Here is a 17,807-nt window from a genome sequence, read left to right on the forward strand (position 1 = left end):
CTTCCAGCATCCCATCTCTGAATTTTAATTGGGTTATTATCTTCAAACATAATGAGTCTGCATAACTAGTGTCTCATCATTTCCTCAAGAGTCTGTTGTTTTTAACCAACTCCCCATCACCTGTTTCTCTATAAGTCAGGATTCATATTTGCAAGCATTAGTAATCAACTCTAGGTAGCTGAAACATAATGGAATGTGATGGAAGAGTACCATGGGCTCACAAAATCTATGAGAAAGTTAAAAACCAGGCTCAGAAAACAGATAGAAGCTAAAAGAGGCTGGCAACAGAAAACTCAGCCAAGAACCTCTAGGAACAGTCTGGTTAGAATGCTGCCAAAGCTTGGCCAAGAGTTGTTACAGGAAGAGGCTAGGCAGAATGTTTTCAGTGACACTGCCACCGGCAGACACTCTCTTCTCCTGGATGATTGAGATCACTATCATTTCTGTAAATAACTTGCTAGTCCCTGAACCTTTGTATCAATCCTTTTGGATTCTGTGTCAGAATCCCATTCAAAAAACCTCAGCTACATCCTGATACCTTTGCTGTCTAGAAGAGTAAAGATCTGCTCTTCTTCAGTTTCCATACTGGGAAAAGTGTTGGGATGGTAGATAGCTGACACACGCATGCGCGTGCGGGCGCGTGCGCGCGTGCGCGCACACACGCGGCCAGGCCACCATACTTGGGTTTATTTCTGGACTTCCTATTCTGTTTTATTGAGCTGTTTATTTTGTTGCCACTATGACACTGCTTTAATTGCAGACATTGTATAATATGTTTTAACATCAGATAACTCAAAAGGTTAGAAAACTTTTCTTGGCTCTTCTCATTTTAGTATTTCTCAATGAATTTTGGAACTCTTTTATCAAGTTTCCAAGAATATCACATTGGGATTTTGAATTGGAATTGTATTATTTTTCTGAATACATTTGGGGAATAATTTAAAATTTTTACACTGTTGAATCTTCTTATCCAAGAACATGGTATGTCTCTATTTTCTTAAGCCTTCTTTTATACTCCTGGATAATTATATAGATGTCTTAACTCAGATTTGGCACAATTCTTAAGTTTATGTCTTTGTTGTTAGGGTGGTTAGACTTTGTTCCATTTAATTTTCCTTTAAAAGTTTCGAGGCCCTTCTTTTGGCTCGAGCAAAATCTCAACATCTCATAATTTTATGATGCAAATCCTTGCATAATTCCAATTTTCCTACCAAAATTACGAACCATTGAGCTAAATCCTTCCCAGGTTTATCCAGCATCTATTACTGAATTCAATCATATACTTTGTAGTATAAATTTGAGTTTGAAAGTTAAAGGTAAGGAATGTTTCTAAGGGGAGTAAATTCAAGAAAAAATTACCAGAATTGGATAAATTGGAAGATGGTGGCCACTGCACAAGTACTACAGTGCCCCCTAGTGGACACAAAGAAACATGGTCTTGCTTATACCAGGAAACAATCTGAAGAGGCTTTAGTGATCAACTTAGGTAAACACTCTAGCTTCCAGATAAGCAAACTGAGAAACAAAAAGGAGAAATGATTGGCCCAAGTTTACATGGCCAAACCAAGGCCAAAATCCAAGATTCCTAACTCTCATTTTTCTTTCTCTTCAACATCCTTTTATCCCCTCCCCACCGCAAGGCGGTCACGTGCTTGCTTGCTCTCTTCCTTCTTTTTCAACATGTGCTATACACCTATTATGTAGCAGGGCACTAAGAATACAAATACAAAAATATTTAGTCTTTGCCTTCAAATCTAGTTTTCTTTCAAGCCCACTAATTTTATCCATTTTCAGGGACTGGATTTGTTAGACTGACCGTAAACCATGCCAGGATAGGTTCTCAGTCATCCACAAATTGACTCACAATGTGATTAATCAATTACTGAGATTTGATTGGAAAGTACATTTGCAAATGTGTTTACTGCCCTTGACCAGGTTCAGATCATTGCATGAAAAGAGAAGACTTTACAGACCCATCACTGTGAATTCTTTTGCAAAAAATGACAATTGGATATTGAAGGTGTTCATGTGTGTCTACCACCCAATCCCAAACGTTATCATTTGTGTGTACTTCATTGAGCAAATCTTTATTGAGGACCTATATGCCAAGCAGGTACTGAGCACTGCGTTTAGTATGGCAAAGAGAACAGATATGATTCCGTGGTTTCTGCTCTCATAAAGCCTACAGTGTCATACATATGTATGTGTGTAATTTTTAAAATCACAAGAAAACTTTTTCCCATTTAAGTTTGGCAAGCCATATTTTTAGGTTATGGAAATCAGGATATGTAAACGTTTTCTAAAATCACTCCGCCCCACCATAAGGGACATAAACAATTAGAATTTGGGGCAAACAGGACTGGAATTGAACCTCAACCCCACAATTTATAAGCAATTAGACAAACTGATTTCTGAGCCCCAGTTTCTTCTATTAAATGAAATAATAAGTATCCCTTGTGAATGATGACAGTTTATCATTATCCTTATCAATACCTAAACAGAGGCACTACTTCTTAAGTCAAAAGCATGAATTATATATTTATTTTCCCAAAGTGCAGAAAAGTTATCAGAAGAGAAACATTAATATTGTTCACTTAGTTTCACCAAGAATGTCACTTTTCAGAATTAATACAGAAATACACTCATGGCCACTGACATTTTAACTGAAAAAAAAATAATAATAAAGGGGCACCTGGGTGACTCAGTTCGTTAAGCATCCAACTCCTGGTTTTGGCTCAGGTCATGATCTCACAATTCTGTGAGTTCAGGCCCCACGTCGGGCTCAGTGCTAACAGTGTAGAGCCTGCTTGTGATTTTCTCTCTTCCTCTCTCTCTGTCCTTCCCACACACTCTCTCAAAATAAATAAATAAACTTAAAATAATAATAAATAATAATAATAAGGCAAAATCCTCTAACAGTGGATGCTACTATAACAGTATTTCTTTAAGGCTCTTTTCTTCTATGGGGGAACATGTCCTTGCTCCACAGAGACAAAGCCCTGTTATTTCAGTTATGATGAATAAATCTGGTATAACCATTATTTATAAGGGATCTTTTAGTAAATTGTATCTAACCTTATCACTCCACCTGTGTAATGGTTTGACAAAGACAGGAATCATGTTGAACTCAGCTTTCCCTGTTCTCTCCACCCACTGGTACTTTGCATAGACTTAGAGCGTGCTAAGTGTGGCTAAGAAGACCATATCTTATCATGTGCTATTTGATATATAAGCTGCAAGAGAAACTCTGGCCTAAATTCTAGGTAAACTTACTTTGTTTCACCTAGAAATAGCAATTATCAAACAAATTCTACTCCTATAACATTTCTGCTAGGGAAAAAAAAAAAAAGTTAAATTCCCCAATCTCTACTCAAGCCAAAGCAAAGCCTCAAGAGTATTTAGACATAGAGAAAAGGAATAAGGCAGATCAGGAGAGAATGAGTATGTTTGTAAATGGTGTGCATGCAGCAGGCCAACTTCCTTTCTCTGTTGGAATATTTCCTAAAGTTTGTTCCACACAATGCCAGTTCTAGGAAAAGCCCAGGGTTTCAAGGTCAAATAACTTTGGGAAATTTTGCCCAGCATTTTCCTGTCTTGAAAGTTCACAGTGTACATTGGTAAATTAAAGCTTACCAGAAGTCCTGCCTATAATAAAGAAAAGTGTTTAAAATTGTTTACCTACCATTCCCCTGAATTTATGTGGCGAACGTTTCACATATAAGCAGAACTAGTAGTTTCTATGGAACACACTGACTTCAGGAAACTGCCCCACAGTGTTGAAAGGACTTCCTTACCTTGTTGATTCACACACATACAAAAATCCTGGCATTTTATCTCTAAATCCCGCAGGACTGAGAATGTGAGCATTTTCGGGAATATTTTAACTAAAGACACCAGTCTGGAAGTACCAGAAAGTTAACACAGTTGAATTTTACTTATGTAAGAAGTCACTTTGAATCCAGGAAGTGGTTCCCCAGCAATGCCTGGAATGTTGTCATAAAAGCCAATCAACAGATATCCAAGTCCTGTTTTGTATGTGGGAGGGACAGAGAAAGAGGGAAAAAAACATATAATTATCACCCCCAAATGTCACTGATGTTTCTTACAGTTTTCTACAAATTAATACACAGAATCCATTTTCCTACAACTCCATCTTGGGACTTCCAGTTTACCTTTGTGTATTTCTAATTCTCCTCTCTAGATGGCAGCACAGATGAAAAAATGCCAGAAAAGCTTGGAGCCAACTGACTTCCAAAGCAACAAGCAGCTATCAACTGCCTACCCTCAGCTCACCCTTCTTTTTTTTTTTAAAGTGAAATCTAAGGTATGATGATTACACTTAATCTTTTTAAATAATCAGTGACATGGGGATGTAAAGAATTAATGACCAACTGATATCAGTGAATGAGGAACTGACCACTTAGCAACATCTCTCCCATATAGTTGTATTTTCTGTATCTCAGCAATAATGTCATCAGTGTTCCTATGTCATGCAGAATGTCATATAAGCATGGTCATTTGTGTCATGACACTGGGCATCTGATACAGCCAAGCTCCAAGCCACCTGCTTTGCTGTGAGTACTGGATTCATTTAAGATATAAACAGTGCTATTTACTGACCCTTTTGTCAACCGATGCTTTGAATCTGCTGTAAAGTGATCACCATGTCACCAGATGCTGCACTGAAGCTTAAGAAGTTAGCAAGAAGGTAACACTTCATTAAAAGCATGCAACTTATGGTTGAATTAATAATGGAAGAGAAAAGGAGTGGAACAGACCTTTATACTTTACATCAAAGCCCCACTAAGGTTTTTTGAAACATTATTCCTCATGGTGTTAAAAAAACAACATTCACATTCAACTGAATAAATTTAAAGATCAAGTTAGCTTTATTCGACAATTCATGAATGGGCAGCATCCCATTTAAGCAAATAGAAAGGAGCTCTGAGGAGCTATACAAAATGGAAGGCTTTTGTAGGGGCAGGGATGAGGAAAAGGCAGATTACCTTATCTTTCTTTGGCGGGGTGGGAGGGGCCTATCAGGTGGATTACCTCACTACTGCTAACCAGGAAATTTCAGATTGATTGATTCAAGATTACATTCCTGGGAGAGGCTGAAACTGCAGTTAGGTTAGGTATTAAGTATTGGTTTGGTGATGTAGGCTTAGCACAAATGACTCCATTTTGGGCCTGCTGTTTCTTTTTTTTAACAATGGGGTCTACCAGCAAGATGTTGATAACAAAAAAACATAACACAGGGAAGGTGCCCCTTCAACACATGGCATTTCAAGGGCTCAAGAGTACACTAAAGAACACTAAATTGTTCATGTGCAATGACCTGGATAGAAGTTAAAAGGTGACCTGTGCCTTTAAACAAACAACAACAGGGGCACCTGGGTGGCTCAGTCGGTTGAGCATCTGACTTTGGCCCAGGTCATGATCTCATGGTTCACAAGTTCAAACCCCGTGTTGAGGTCTGTGCTAACAGCTCAGAGCCTGGAGCCTGCTTCAGATTCTGTGTCTCCCTCTCTCTTGGCCCTTCCCCAGCTCACACTCTGTCTCTCTCTCCCTCTCTCTCTCTCCCCCTCTCTCTCCCTCTCTCTCAAAAATAAATAAATAAATAAATAAACATTTAAAAAATTTTAAACAAACAACAAAAAACTCTCACCATGGAGAGTGAACATAACTATAGTACATAAATAAACCAACCTGAGGCCAAGTAGATTGTCATTCACATCCAAGAAAAAATCTATTTGCAGTGTATCAGAGTCCTTTTTAAATTCTTCCTCCTCCTCCTCCTCTTCCTCCTCCTCCTCCTTCTTCTTCTCCTTCCCCTTCTCCTTCCCTTTCCCCTTCCTCTTCCCCTTCTCCTTCTTCTTTTTCTTCTTTCTTAATGAAAGCAAACATTCCAGAAAATTACTCTGAACACCACATCTTTCCTTGAAGGAATACCTTTTAATATTCTTCAGGTTATAATCAGTTATGATGAGTCTCCTGGTGCTCTAAGGCTACTGAATGCTTTTCCCTGGGCTGTAGGTTTAGAGACAAAACTGAGTCCTAAAAGGACTAGATGGAGAGGTACTGAGGTAATGCAGAATATGAGAGAGTGAAGGAAGTTGGCATATTGAGTATGACCCAGTCACTGGCCTGCATACATCTCAAGGGCCACACCATCCCACACCATCCAGAGCTGCAGGCCAACAGCCCTCAGCTCTGGGACTTTCCGTGTAGCCAAGACCCAGGTTACTCCTTCTGAGACCCGGGACTCTTGGAGGTGTCACATACCCAGCACAAAGATGAATCCTGAGAGTCCTGACCCATTAATTCTGTTGCATCTGTACAGCCGCCAAACCCGCCATTCCTGAGACCCTTGGTATCCTTAATGTGTGCCCAAGAGGGAAGCCCTTTCGAGGAGTTATAACCTCTATGAAACATCATCTTCATACTTGATTCAGCTTCCAACTCCTCCTTTTCCTCCTAAACTTCTCTTCTGTGACCTCAGAAATCCCATTCATCATCAACAAAAACCCTGATACTCCTAACCTCTTCACTGGACATTCTTTAGCTTTCTAACCCTAACCTGGCTTTCTCTGCAAGCTCACTGCTTCCCCTGCATCCCTTACAAGTGGAGGCTGCTGAGTTGGGTTCTTTCTGTCACACACTGTCATTTCCAGGGGTCTCAGTTCTCTGCCCTCTGAGACTCAGACCGCATAGCTATCAGGTCACACCCTCTACCCCACCTGTCATCTACTGGCTGCCTAGCCATGCCCTACGTTTGTTAGAGACGTTAGCAACGAATCCCAGTATCCCTTTTCATTCCAAATTCTGCTAACAGTCTAGCACATTTGGTATGTCCATGAGGCATAGTTGACCTCTTTCAATTCCTTGATTCCATCTCTGGTTTCCTTCCCTACTCTGTTTCAGTCACCCAATCCCATGACCACTCCAGACTTGGTCATCAAGAAACCATAGCACCTCTGAACCCATGACTTTCTATTCCTCTAGTTCTTCTCCTTTGGTTATTTTTACTCTATTGATTTTTGAAACTTACTAAGAACTCTGTTTTCTCTTTATCTGTCATCCATTTGCTGTCTCCTTTTCCTTCTCTATCCAGAAAATATTCCATGCTTTCTAATCTTAGCCCTATGGCCTCAGTCCATTACTCCATTATTGTTTTGTTTCATATTCCTGACAAAACTTGAATCTAGTTGTTTGCCTTGGCCATTCTTTTGCCTGGGCTGCTGGACACTGCTGGAGAAAACCACATGGTCACGCAGATCGGGCTGCCCTAAATTCATGTTCAGCAACCTTAAGTGGGACTTCAGTACTGCCTGCAATCCTACCACATTCCCCTGGCCTGCTTGCTCGTTCTTTCTGAGTCACCAGAGCAGCTATTTTGAGAATTCCTCTCTCTTTCCAAACCCCCATGTTGCCTTCTTTACTATTCTCTGCAGGTGATTTTGTTTTCCACTTACCAAGGGGGTGAAGTAGAAGTTATGAGATGGGAGCAGCCTCAGTGTACCATGACAGCCTATCAACTTGCATCTTTGCCCACTTCACCTCTTTCCTCAACCTTGCCTCTTTATGAAAGATGTGCCCTCCCCCCTCTAGGGCCCATCTCTTGGCCCATGCTCTGGGTCCCATCTCCTTCTGATTTCTCAGTTATTCCTTCTCACTCTTTTCTATATATTCAACTTCCTCTCTACTGGTTCCTTCCTCCTCAGGTTAAAAAAGAAAAGCCACATTCTCCTCCATCTATATAGCCTGCTCTCTCCTTGCCAGCTAAACTTCTTGGAAAAGTTATCTCCACTCACTGTTTCAACTTCCTCACTTTCCATTCACTCCCAATTTGCTTTCTCTAAGATAACCAGTGATCTCCCTGTAGCTAAACTCAAGGGACACTTGTCAGTTCTCTTTATTTGACCCTATGCAGCATTTGACATGTTCTTGTTCTTGGTGCTTTCTCTTTCCTGGGCATCTGTGACACCACCTACATGCTCCTGGATATCTTTTTAACCCAGACCTTTCCCTTGAGCTTCAAACCCAAAGAGCTACCTTTTAGTCAGCTCACCCTGTAGGTTCTACTGGCATCTTAAAGTGAATTCATTTTCTCTTCAAACATGTACCTCTTCCTGAATTTCCCCTATGAGTGCTGAGCACAGACTCGCTGATGCAGCCAGAAACTTGTGTATCATCCCTGACTGGTGGAGAGAGGATGGACGTCCATGTATGATTGGCTGCATATTGTCATGAAGTCTAAGCTCTTCATCTAGTCTCATCTGGGTGGTCCGAATACTGGCATGAGTTGTTAATGCCACTGTTGCCTACTCTGTGAGCACCAGAAGGGCCCAGTGTGCCCTCTAGGGTTTTTTTTTGGGGGGGGGATTGTTTTGTTTGTTTTATATATACATATATACAAGTGGGTTTTTTTTAAGTAGGCTTCACATCCAGTGCCCATTGCAGGGCTTGCACTCATGTCTGTGAGATCAAGACCTGAGCTGAGATCAAGAGTTGGACCCTTAACCGACTAAGCCACCCAGGTGGCCTTCCCTCTAGGTTTTTGACCCTGTTGGCTCTGGTGGATGGTGATGGGCTGGTGGGGTGTACATACAGGCCCCATGTAGCTTCATCTACATGATGTAGCCACATCTACATGTGGCAGAGGGGCAGCCACATTCCCCACAACCCCGGCAAGCAATCCAGAAACATCTCTTCCTTTTGCCCAGCATATCCCCTTTCATATCAGGTTACTTCTTTTCCACTCATAGCACAGATAAGAAAAATCGATTTATAATTATCTATTTGTATAAAGTGTTCCTAACTCACTAACTCACATGTGTGAATTGCGATAATCTCAAATAATAGAAGATTATTTAAAGCTCTCTCAAGTTCAGTTTAATCTCGGAGTTTAAGAGGAGAGTCCTTTGTTATTTCATTTTTATTATGTAGAGTCTGGGTCTCTCTCAGCATCAGATTATCTCCAGAAGAATTAATTTACTAATATGAGTCTGGTGGGTGGTAGTGGTGGTGGTGGTGTGTGTGTTTGTGTGAGTGTTGGTTTTGTGTCAGGGTACAGGTTGGCAGCCCAGCACCCAAGAAGATGAGCAGAGAGAGCACATTCCATTAATACTTCACATATCATCCTATCACGTGTTCTTTCAAAATCATAAATCTGATCAGGTCATTCACTTGCTAAAAGCCTGTCTGTACCTTCCTATTGCCTTAAGGATAAAATCTCAACTTTTAAACTTGACTTATAAGCTAAGATCTGTTCCCAGCTTACCTCTCCCAGTTCATTTCCCACAATTTTCCCTCTTCTTTCAGTTCCCTGGGCTCACCATGCTCTCTTTTGCTTCTGGACTTTCTCACATTTCTATAAGTTTTTCTCCAACTTTTCTCCATGCCTGGTTAATTCCTACGCATTCCTCTGCTTAAATGCCAGCTCCTCAGAAGTCCTCCTTGACCTCCCTCCCACCCCTGACTTTGATGTGTCACTTCTGTGTACTCCCACAACTTTGTCAGGTCATAGCGCTTATCATATTTTAATTTTTTTTTTTAATTTTTCTGCTCTCTGACTAGACTATAAATGCTTTCAAGGAAAGATTGTTTCTATCTTGATCACTGTATACACTCCAACCCCTAACATGTGTCTGATACATGGTAGGTGCTCATTAAATATTTGTTAAATAACAAATGAATGAATGAATGAATGAATGAAGAATAAATTGAACTTGCAACCCAGATAACAGCTGGCTTCAGGACTCGGTACTTCATTGTATTTCTCTAAACATAAGCCAACCCCACAAAGCAGAGGTGAGCGATGTAGATTTATGTAGATTTGACTGAAGATTTTATAAAGAGACAGAGTGGGTTTAAATGGCAGGCATTTCTAGTGTCCGCTCAATGTCTCTCTTTGATTTCCACATGTTGGGTCTTCCTCCCTTTTGACTCTCCCTTCCTCCCTGCTCCATCACCCCCAACTCAGCCTCTACTTCCTTCTCTAAGGAAATATCCCTCTGGGGAGATTTTACAGGATGAATTGGAGAGAGATGAGGTTAGTATCAGTATACCATTTAGGAGACAATTGAGTGAGGCCAGGAAGAATTGATGAAGGCCTGAATTAAGAAAATGACAAAATGAGGAGGGGATTATGGGTTTAGGAAATGTTTAGGAGGGAAGCTCAACAGGATGTGGTTACTAATTTGATTGGGGTAGAAAATAAAGAGAGGAATATAGAGTGCATTCCAGATTTTGGTGAATGCAAAAGAAGGGAAGGAAGAAAGGAAGGAAGGGAAGAAGGAAGGAGAAAAAAAGGGAGGGAGGAAGGGAGGAAAGGAGGAAGGCAGAAAGAGAGGAAGGGAGTAGGGAGGGGAAGAGAAACAGAAAGAGGAGGCTTATGTTGTAGAATCTTAATTTCTTCCATTAAGCAAGATGGGAGAGTGATTGGCACTTGAGGGAAGTAGGAAAGATTTAGAAAAGGAGCAATGGAGAATGTGGTAGAAAGGCACACACCTTGATTAAAAATTCAAAGAATCGCTGTTAGTTATAAGGGCTGAGCTGGGAGCAGTCACCTGACATAGCTTGGATCAAATTTCTAAATTTTCTCCAGTAATATCTTCTGCTTGGGAGCAAATACAGAAAATACATGGTGGATTTCATCCAGGGTAGGGATTAGGAAGACAGGAATGAATGAAGGGCCAAAGGGATGAGGGTCACTGCAGAAATCATCAAAGCTAATATCGGGCTGAGAGGAAGACAAGGGCTGATGGGTTCTTGGCACTATGAGAACAGTGGTGGGTGAGAGAGCAAAAGTCACAACGTGGAGAAGGACAAACAGAGAGTTCAGTGGCCCTTACAAAAATAACATCAGAATCTTCCAGACATTTTCTCCATAAAATGAAAAGTGAGTGCCTCTTTGAATCATTAACTAAACTGGCATTCAAATCTGGGCAGACTCTCCCAGGTTGGGTTGTTCTGTTTTGCCAAGAATTGATAAGCTTCTGTGAACCCTCCAGGGTGAGTGAGGCATGATCCATCTTCCCTGTCTGGACAAGCTTGATCTGGCCTCCTTCCTCCTGCTGAAGCAGGCCTGAGGTATGCGCCAGGATTCCGTGTCTTAGACTAATTATCACATTCCACAATGTGGAGCTCCTGCTGATACTGCCTTTCAGCTTCTAGAGGGCCCTGCTCTGACCCTTCCTGGCTGAGCTCCCCACCACAGAGCAAGGAGGCTAGGACCAAGGGGACGTACCCACACAGAACTCATGTTGATCACTACTAGACCGCAGTCTGGATAACTTGGACCACCTTAGAATTCCTCAATGCCCCAAGTCCACTTGCAAGGCCTGCCTACTCTTCTCCAGTCTTATCCTCCCCAGGGATACCACTAGTGTATGCACTCCCCAGCCTGAAGGCGGCCAAGCAAAGCCTCAGGGATATGCACAGAGTATGGATATGTGGGCCGGGGCACGCACACATGCCTGGCAGGCCTTTCTCAGTCAGAGCTGGGGATGGGAAGAAAAGGGGAGCAGCTTCAGCTCTTCCCATGCCCTCATGTCCTGGTGCAGAATTCCAAGGTGTCCAAGAATTATATATTCACACTTGGCCTTTAGGTCATTAGGGAGACAAAGTTATCAAGTTAGGAAAACAGGACATAAATTATTTATAACTTTTATGTAGTTAGACATATGGAATATGGACCTCCATTTGTACTCTTGCCCTTGGTCCCACAAATTTTAGGGGCGGTCCTGGCTCCTGCAATATATTACGTACCTGTTGTGAAGTATAGCTCTTCAAAATTATTATTCTAGGTTTATTTGACATGATAGGTCCAAAATGTATCCCAGATAGTAAAAAATAGAAATCCATTAAAAATCCTGTCTGTATTTCTAAAAAGTTTTGGTACCCTAAGCACTTTTCCCAATGTTTGATATCAAGTGAAGTCATTTGATAGAGTATCTTTCCCTGATTTACTAATGTCCATATTTAGGGTAAATTTTGTAAAAAGAATCAGTGAATGTTTTTAGTATATTTACAGGTATGTGCAGTCATCACCACAGTCAACTTTAGGACATTCTCTTGACACCCAAAAGAAAACAAGTACCCATTAGGAGTAACTCCTAGTTTAAGACCCTCTGCCCCAGCCTTAGGCAACCACTAATCTATTTCCTGTCTCTTTAGAGTTGCAAGTTCTGGACATTACATATAAGTGGAATTATATAATATGTGGTTCTTTATGACTAGCTTCTTTCACTTAGCATAATGTTTTCAAGGTGCACCCGTGCTTCAGCATGTATCGGCACTTCCTTTTTATTGCCAAATAATATTCCATTGTATGGATATAACACATTTAATTTTTCCATTTATCAGCTGATGGAATTTGGGCCGTTTCCACTTTTTAGATGTTATGAATAATGCTACTGTGAACATTTGTAGGCCAGTTTCATACGGACATATGTTCTCATTTATGTTGGGTTTTATACCTAAAAAGGGAATTGCTGGATCATATGGCAACTCAGTGTTTTAGCCTTTTGAGAAACTGCCAGATTGTTTTCCTAAGTGGCTGCATCATTTTACATTCCCTCTAGCAATGTATGAGGGTTCCAAATTCTGTACTTCCTCATCAACACTTGTTATTAGCTGTCTTTTTTATTCTAGCCATTTTAGTGGGTATGAAGTGGTATCTCATTGTGATTTTTACTGCCATTTTCCTGAAGGTTAATGATATTGTGCATCTTTTCATATGCTTATTGACCATTTATATATCTTCTTTGGACAAATTTCTATTCAGATCTTTTGCCCATTTTTTAAATGTTTATTTATTTACTTATTTTGAGAGGGAGAGAGCAGGGGAGGAGCAAAGAGAGAGGGAGAGATAGAATCCTAAGCAGGTTCTGCACTGTCAGCATAGAGCCCAACGCGGGGCTCAAACTCACAAACCATGAGATCATGACCTGAGCTGAAATCAAGAGTCAGATGCTTAACATACTGAGCCACCCAGGTGCCCCATGTTTTGCCCATTTTTAAATTGGTTTGTCTTCTTATTATTGAATTGTAAAAATTCTTAATGTATTCTAGATACAAACCTCATGTCAGATACATGATTTACAAATATTTTCTCCCATTCTGTAAATTTCTTGTTGGTGTCCCTTGAAACACAGTTTTTTAATTTTGATAAAGTCAAATTTATCTATGCTTTCTTTTGTTGCTTGTGCTTTTGGTGTCATATCTAACCAACTATTGACTAATCTAAAGTCGCAAAGATTTATACCTATGCTTTCTGCTAAAGTTTTAGAGTTTTAGATCTTACATTTTGATCTTTGCTCCATTTTGTGTTAATTTTCATATTTGAGAGGAGGTAAAGGTCCAACTTTCTTTTTTGCATATAATATTCAGTTATCCCAAACCATTTGTTGAAAAGACTGTTCTTTCCCCATTGGATTATCTTGGAACCCTTGACAAAAATCAATTGACCCTAAGTATGAGGATGTATGAGTTTTTAAAATACCCCTTTTCTGAGATCTATAATTTCTTTTCTAAGGAGATATGCAATAGGTCATATCTCAGATTTCTATGACTCTTTTACATCAGAAGGTTTGCACTAAAAACTACCTGGGAGGTGCCTGGCTGGCTCAGTTGGTGGAGCATGTGACTCTGGATCCTGGCATTCTGAGTTTAAGCCCCATGTTGGGTGTAGAGATTACTTAAAAATAAAATCTCTTTAAAAAGAAAGAAAGAAACTACTTTAACAATTGTTTTCGCTCCCCTAGAGCTATTTAGAAAAGTCTACTTGCAGCTAAAACATTCTTTCTCTTTAGAGGCATTTTACCCAGACAGGAAACAGAGATCTTTTAAACCTGGAAACTGAGGACACACTAAGGATCTTATTTTCTCCTTTTTGTCCTCGTTTTTCTTATATCCAGAAGAGTAATATTAACCATTTACAAAATTCATGGAGATTGATCATCTCTCTAGTGTTTGGGGCCAGAATATATTTCTTGGCTCAAAGATCTCTTCCCCACACTTTTTTTTTAATGTTTATTTGTGTGTGTGTGTGTGTGTGTGTGTGTGTGTGTGAGAGAGAGAGAGAGAGAGAGAGAGAGAGAGAGCAGGGTAGGGGCAGAGAGAGAGAGAGGGAGACACAGAACTCGAAGTAGGTTCCAGGCTCCATGCTGTCAGCACAGAGCCCAATGTGGGGCTTGAACTCATGACCTGAGCCAAAGTCAGATGCTCAACCAACTGAGCCACCCAGGCGTCCCTTTCCCACACTTTCATATGTTGGAAGAAATTAAACATGGGCCTCTACTCTCCTACATGAGGAACTAGAGTTGTTTCCTCCAATGAGACAGGGTTTGGGATGAGAACATTTTTGGATTGAGATGGTTTTCTTAAACCCAGTTAGCTTCAATTCTAGGCTTATGTTATTGTTTACTGTATTTTGTTCCCATTTATACTGATGAATAATGGATTGAATTGTTTTCTATCATTTATGTCATAAATATTTCCTCTAGGTTTGAGTACTGTGAAGTTCTCCTTTAAACTTGCTTAGGGATTAAACTTGGCGATGATTTAAGGTAATTAATTCATATGTCAGTGGTTAGCAAGGTCCAGTAATTAAAGTCTACTTCAGAGTAAGTTATTAACTCTCCAATAAAAAAAAAAAAAAAGTACTTTATCAACTTATCAGTTTTAGCTATTTATTCTAGTTGACAGATGAGATAGGGAAGTTATTGACTGTACATAATCACCTTGTACTTTTACCACTTAACAGTAGGGTCAAATGGAAGTCTAGGTTGTTCAAGGTCCTCGTTTAAATCTAGAATAAACCAGTTCAGGTTGATGGGGATGGAAGAGGGTGCCCTTGGATCTTGTTTCCTTTGCAATACTGTCTCCTTAAATTTTGCAAAGTCCATTTTTGCTCTGTTCAATTCCTCAAACTTCTAAAATAAAAACAGCCTAGACCAAGGATTTCATATTGAGATGTGAGATATTAAGTTTCCTTACTGTTTACATTTTTTTTTACAGTTTTAACTATAATCTCCATGCTGTGCATTGTATCCCCATGACTAATTTATTTTATAACTGGAAGTTTGTACCTTTTGACTCCTTTTTATAATACTTTTTAAAATCCTCATATAATCTTTTTAAAAACTATTAAATGCTATGTCAATTGTATCTTAATTTTTCAACAGGTAAATTTTTTTTAAAAAAGTTAACCCTTTAGATGCTCTCCTTATGAACAAGGCAGAGGAAAAACTCTAGTTCAGTGTAAATGCCTAAGACACAACAGGAACAGGCTTTTTATCTGCAGACGTAAACTAGTCACGAGTTTCCCTCTCACAATAGCAAGTTTCCTTTTATTCTGCTTTGTTTCTTGGCCTGACATCTGGTTGTAGTTACACAATTTGAGGGCGCCCCATATGTGCCCTTTGCTCTCCCCTGGTTGGCTTGTGATGAACAACTACCAAGGTCAGTCCAGGTCTGACTACTACTCTTTCATGTAGTCGGCATAACTGTAGTAGTGGTTCCTAAGCCTAGCTGATCATCAGAATTTCCTGGGGTGGTTTTTAAAGAGTCTTCAGGCTTTGCTGCAAAGGTACTGAATCTGGAACTTTAGGGTAGAGCTGGTGAATCTGTATGTTTCAAACCTTACCAAGGTGATACTGATATTCAACCAAGTTTGAGATACAGTCCAGGATTCTCTCCAGGAGGTTGGAGGTCCCATGGGTTTGGCCTCTGAGAGGTAGCCATCTATTTCCCAGAAGATTCTAAAATGATCAGGGATGCCTACTTAATGACTATCTCCTACTTTGTCAAAGAGTCCTGTGTTCCTTCTCTGTCCACTCTCACTTCCCTCAGACTGTCCTTGTGACTTATTTGCTCCTTCAAGCTGCCTGGTAGTGGCATTAGTGGAAATAAGATAATAAACTTTGGTCCTGATAAATCTGCCATGGACTTTTGGCCCCGCCTCTTGTGAACACCATTTGCCTCATCTGTGAAATGAAGATAATATCATCTTCTCAAGGATGTTATGAAGACCAAAAGAATATATTTACATACCACCTAGAACATAGTGCACCTTGCGTTATGCATTATTATTTGTTTCGTTTTACTTGTCCCCCTCTATGAATATGGTGGCTTAATGAAGCTTGCTCATTAGTTTTCCCTGATTGTAGCCCCCTAGATTGCCCTAAGCAGTATTTCTCAAAGTAAGGGACACAGACTAGCTGCATCTGAATAGGAGGGAGAGAGGACAGAAAGTTACTCTTATGCAACTCTAACTTTCTGCACTTTATTTATTCATTTATTTTTGAGGGGAGGGGCAGAGGGAAGAGGAGAGAGAATCCCAAGCAGGCTCTGTGCTGACAATGGGACTTGACGACGTGGGGCTCCATTTCATGACTGCAACCTGAGCCAAAATTGAGAGTTGGATGCTTAACCAACTGAGCTGCCTCAGTGCCCCTAACTTTCAGCTCTTTAAAATTTTTTATTGCAGTATAACTCACACTTAGAAAATTATTTTTTTCAAAAAATTTTTTTAATGTTTATTTATTTCTGAGACATAGAGAGACAGAGCATGAGCAGGGGAGGGGCAGAGAGAAAAAGGGAGACACAGAATCCAAAGCAGGCTCCAGGCTCTGAGCTGTCAGCACAGAGCCCGACGTGGGGCTCGAACTCACAAACCGTGAGACCATGACCTGAACCGAAGTCGGTCGCTCAACCGACTGAGCCGCCCAGACGCCCCTAGAAAATTATTTTTATTACAAGTGAACAGCTCAGCAACTTTTCATAAGCTGAACACACCCATGTAACCAGCACCCAGATCAAGAAACAGAACATTACCAGCACCCCAGAAACCCTCCTCCACACATGAACTTTCAGAACCACTGTTAGAAAAGCCCAGCAATGCAGCCCTCTTTACCACAGTCCCACCTTTCTCTCGTGGACCCAATCTGCATGCTGTGTGAGCCCTTCCCAATCTGAGAGGCTGGGCCTGTGGCCTCACATGCCCCCTTACTAGTAATGTGACTTTCTTTGTAAGAAGGGTCACAAAGGGTGTTTCCATCATTTATATTCCTAGCATACACCCTAAACTGTTTAAAGTAAATGAATTCAGATCCTGGCCAACAAGGAGTGGAGATCAGTCATTGCCTGAAAGCATCAGCTTATTACAACACTCCAGCATTTTCTCATGGAAGGGTGAGTGAGGTGGATTCTAGCGTAATTACCTTTGTGTAATTGAAAACTAAATCACTGATGACTGCATAGTTTAAATATCCATTTAAATACTTTCATTTTATTGCACTTATTTTTTGCAGGACATGCTACCACCAAATAGGCTATTAATTTTTCTAGGGAATTAAAATCTGAATGGGTACATTAAAAACAAGCACAGCTCAAATAGATGCCTCTTTTTCCAGAGATCATTAGTTTTTCTTTTTATTTAATCCAGCTTTTCAAATAATGTATTGGACCAGGACCTGTAATAATACAGGTCTTGCCCAAAAGAGATCACATTTTGTATGTAATATGATTTAGGCAAGATTTTAAATAGCAGGACAAAAATCTGGGGTGTCTTTGCCTATACAGTATCTTCTCAAATACTCACATGCACACAAATTACATGGGGGTCTTATTAAAATGCAGATTCTTATTTGGTGGGGCTTCAGGCCTGAGATTCCGCATTTCTAACAAGCTCCCAGATGGTGCTGATGCTGCTGGTCTGAGGACTACACTCTGAGTCACAAGAGTATTCAGAATAAGCACTGACTAGAAGCCTGAATACATATCTGAGCTTCAGTTTCCTA

General features: G+C 40.3%; 1 protein-coding gene across 1 annotated transcript in view; it reads left to right on the forward strand.

Moving 5' to 3' along the window:
- Nucleotides 1–4,300: 4,300 nt before the first annotated feature.
- The window catches only part of NFE2L2 (NFE2 like bZIP transcription factor 2), a 103,407-nt gene continuing 89,900 nt past the window's right edge, over nt 4,301–17,807 (forward strand). Inside the window, exon 1 of the mRNA XM_078451138.2 lies at nt 4,301–4,324. The gene's annotated coding sequence lies outside the window, so the exon portion shown is untranslated. The remainder of the gene's footprint in view (nt 4,325–17,807) is intronic.

The sequence above is a fragment of the Panthera onca genome, chromosome C1 (assembly GCF_046562875.1).
Source record: "Panthera onca isolate mPanOnc1 chromosome C1, mPanOnc1 haplotype 2, whole genome shotgun sequence".
Taxonomy (NCBI): domain Eukaryota; kingdom Metazoa; phylum Chordata; class Mammalia; order Carnivora; family Felidae; genus Panthera; species Panthera onca.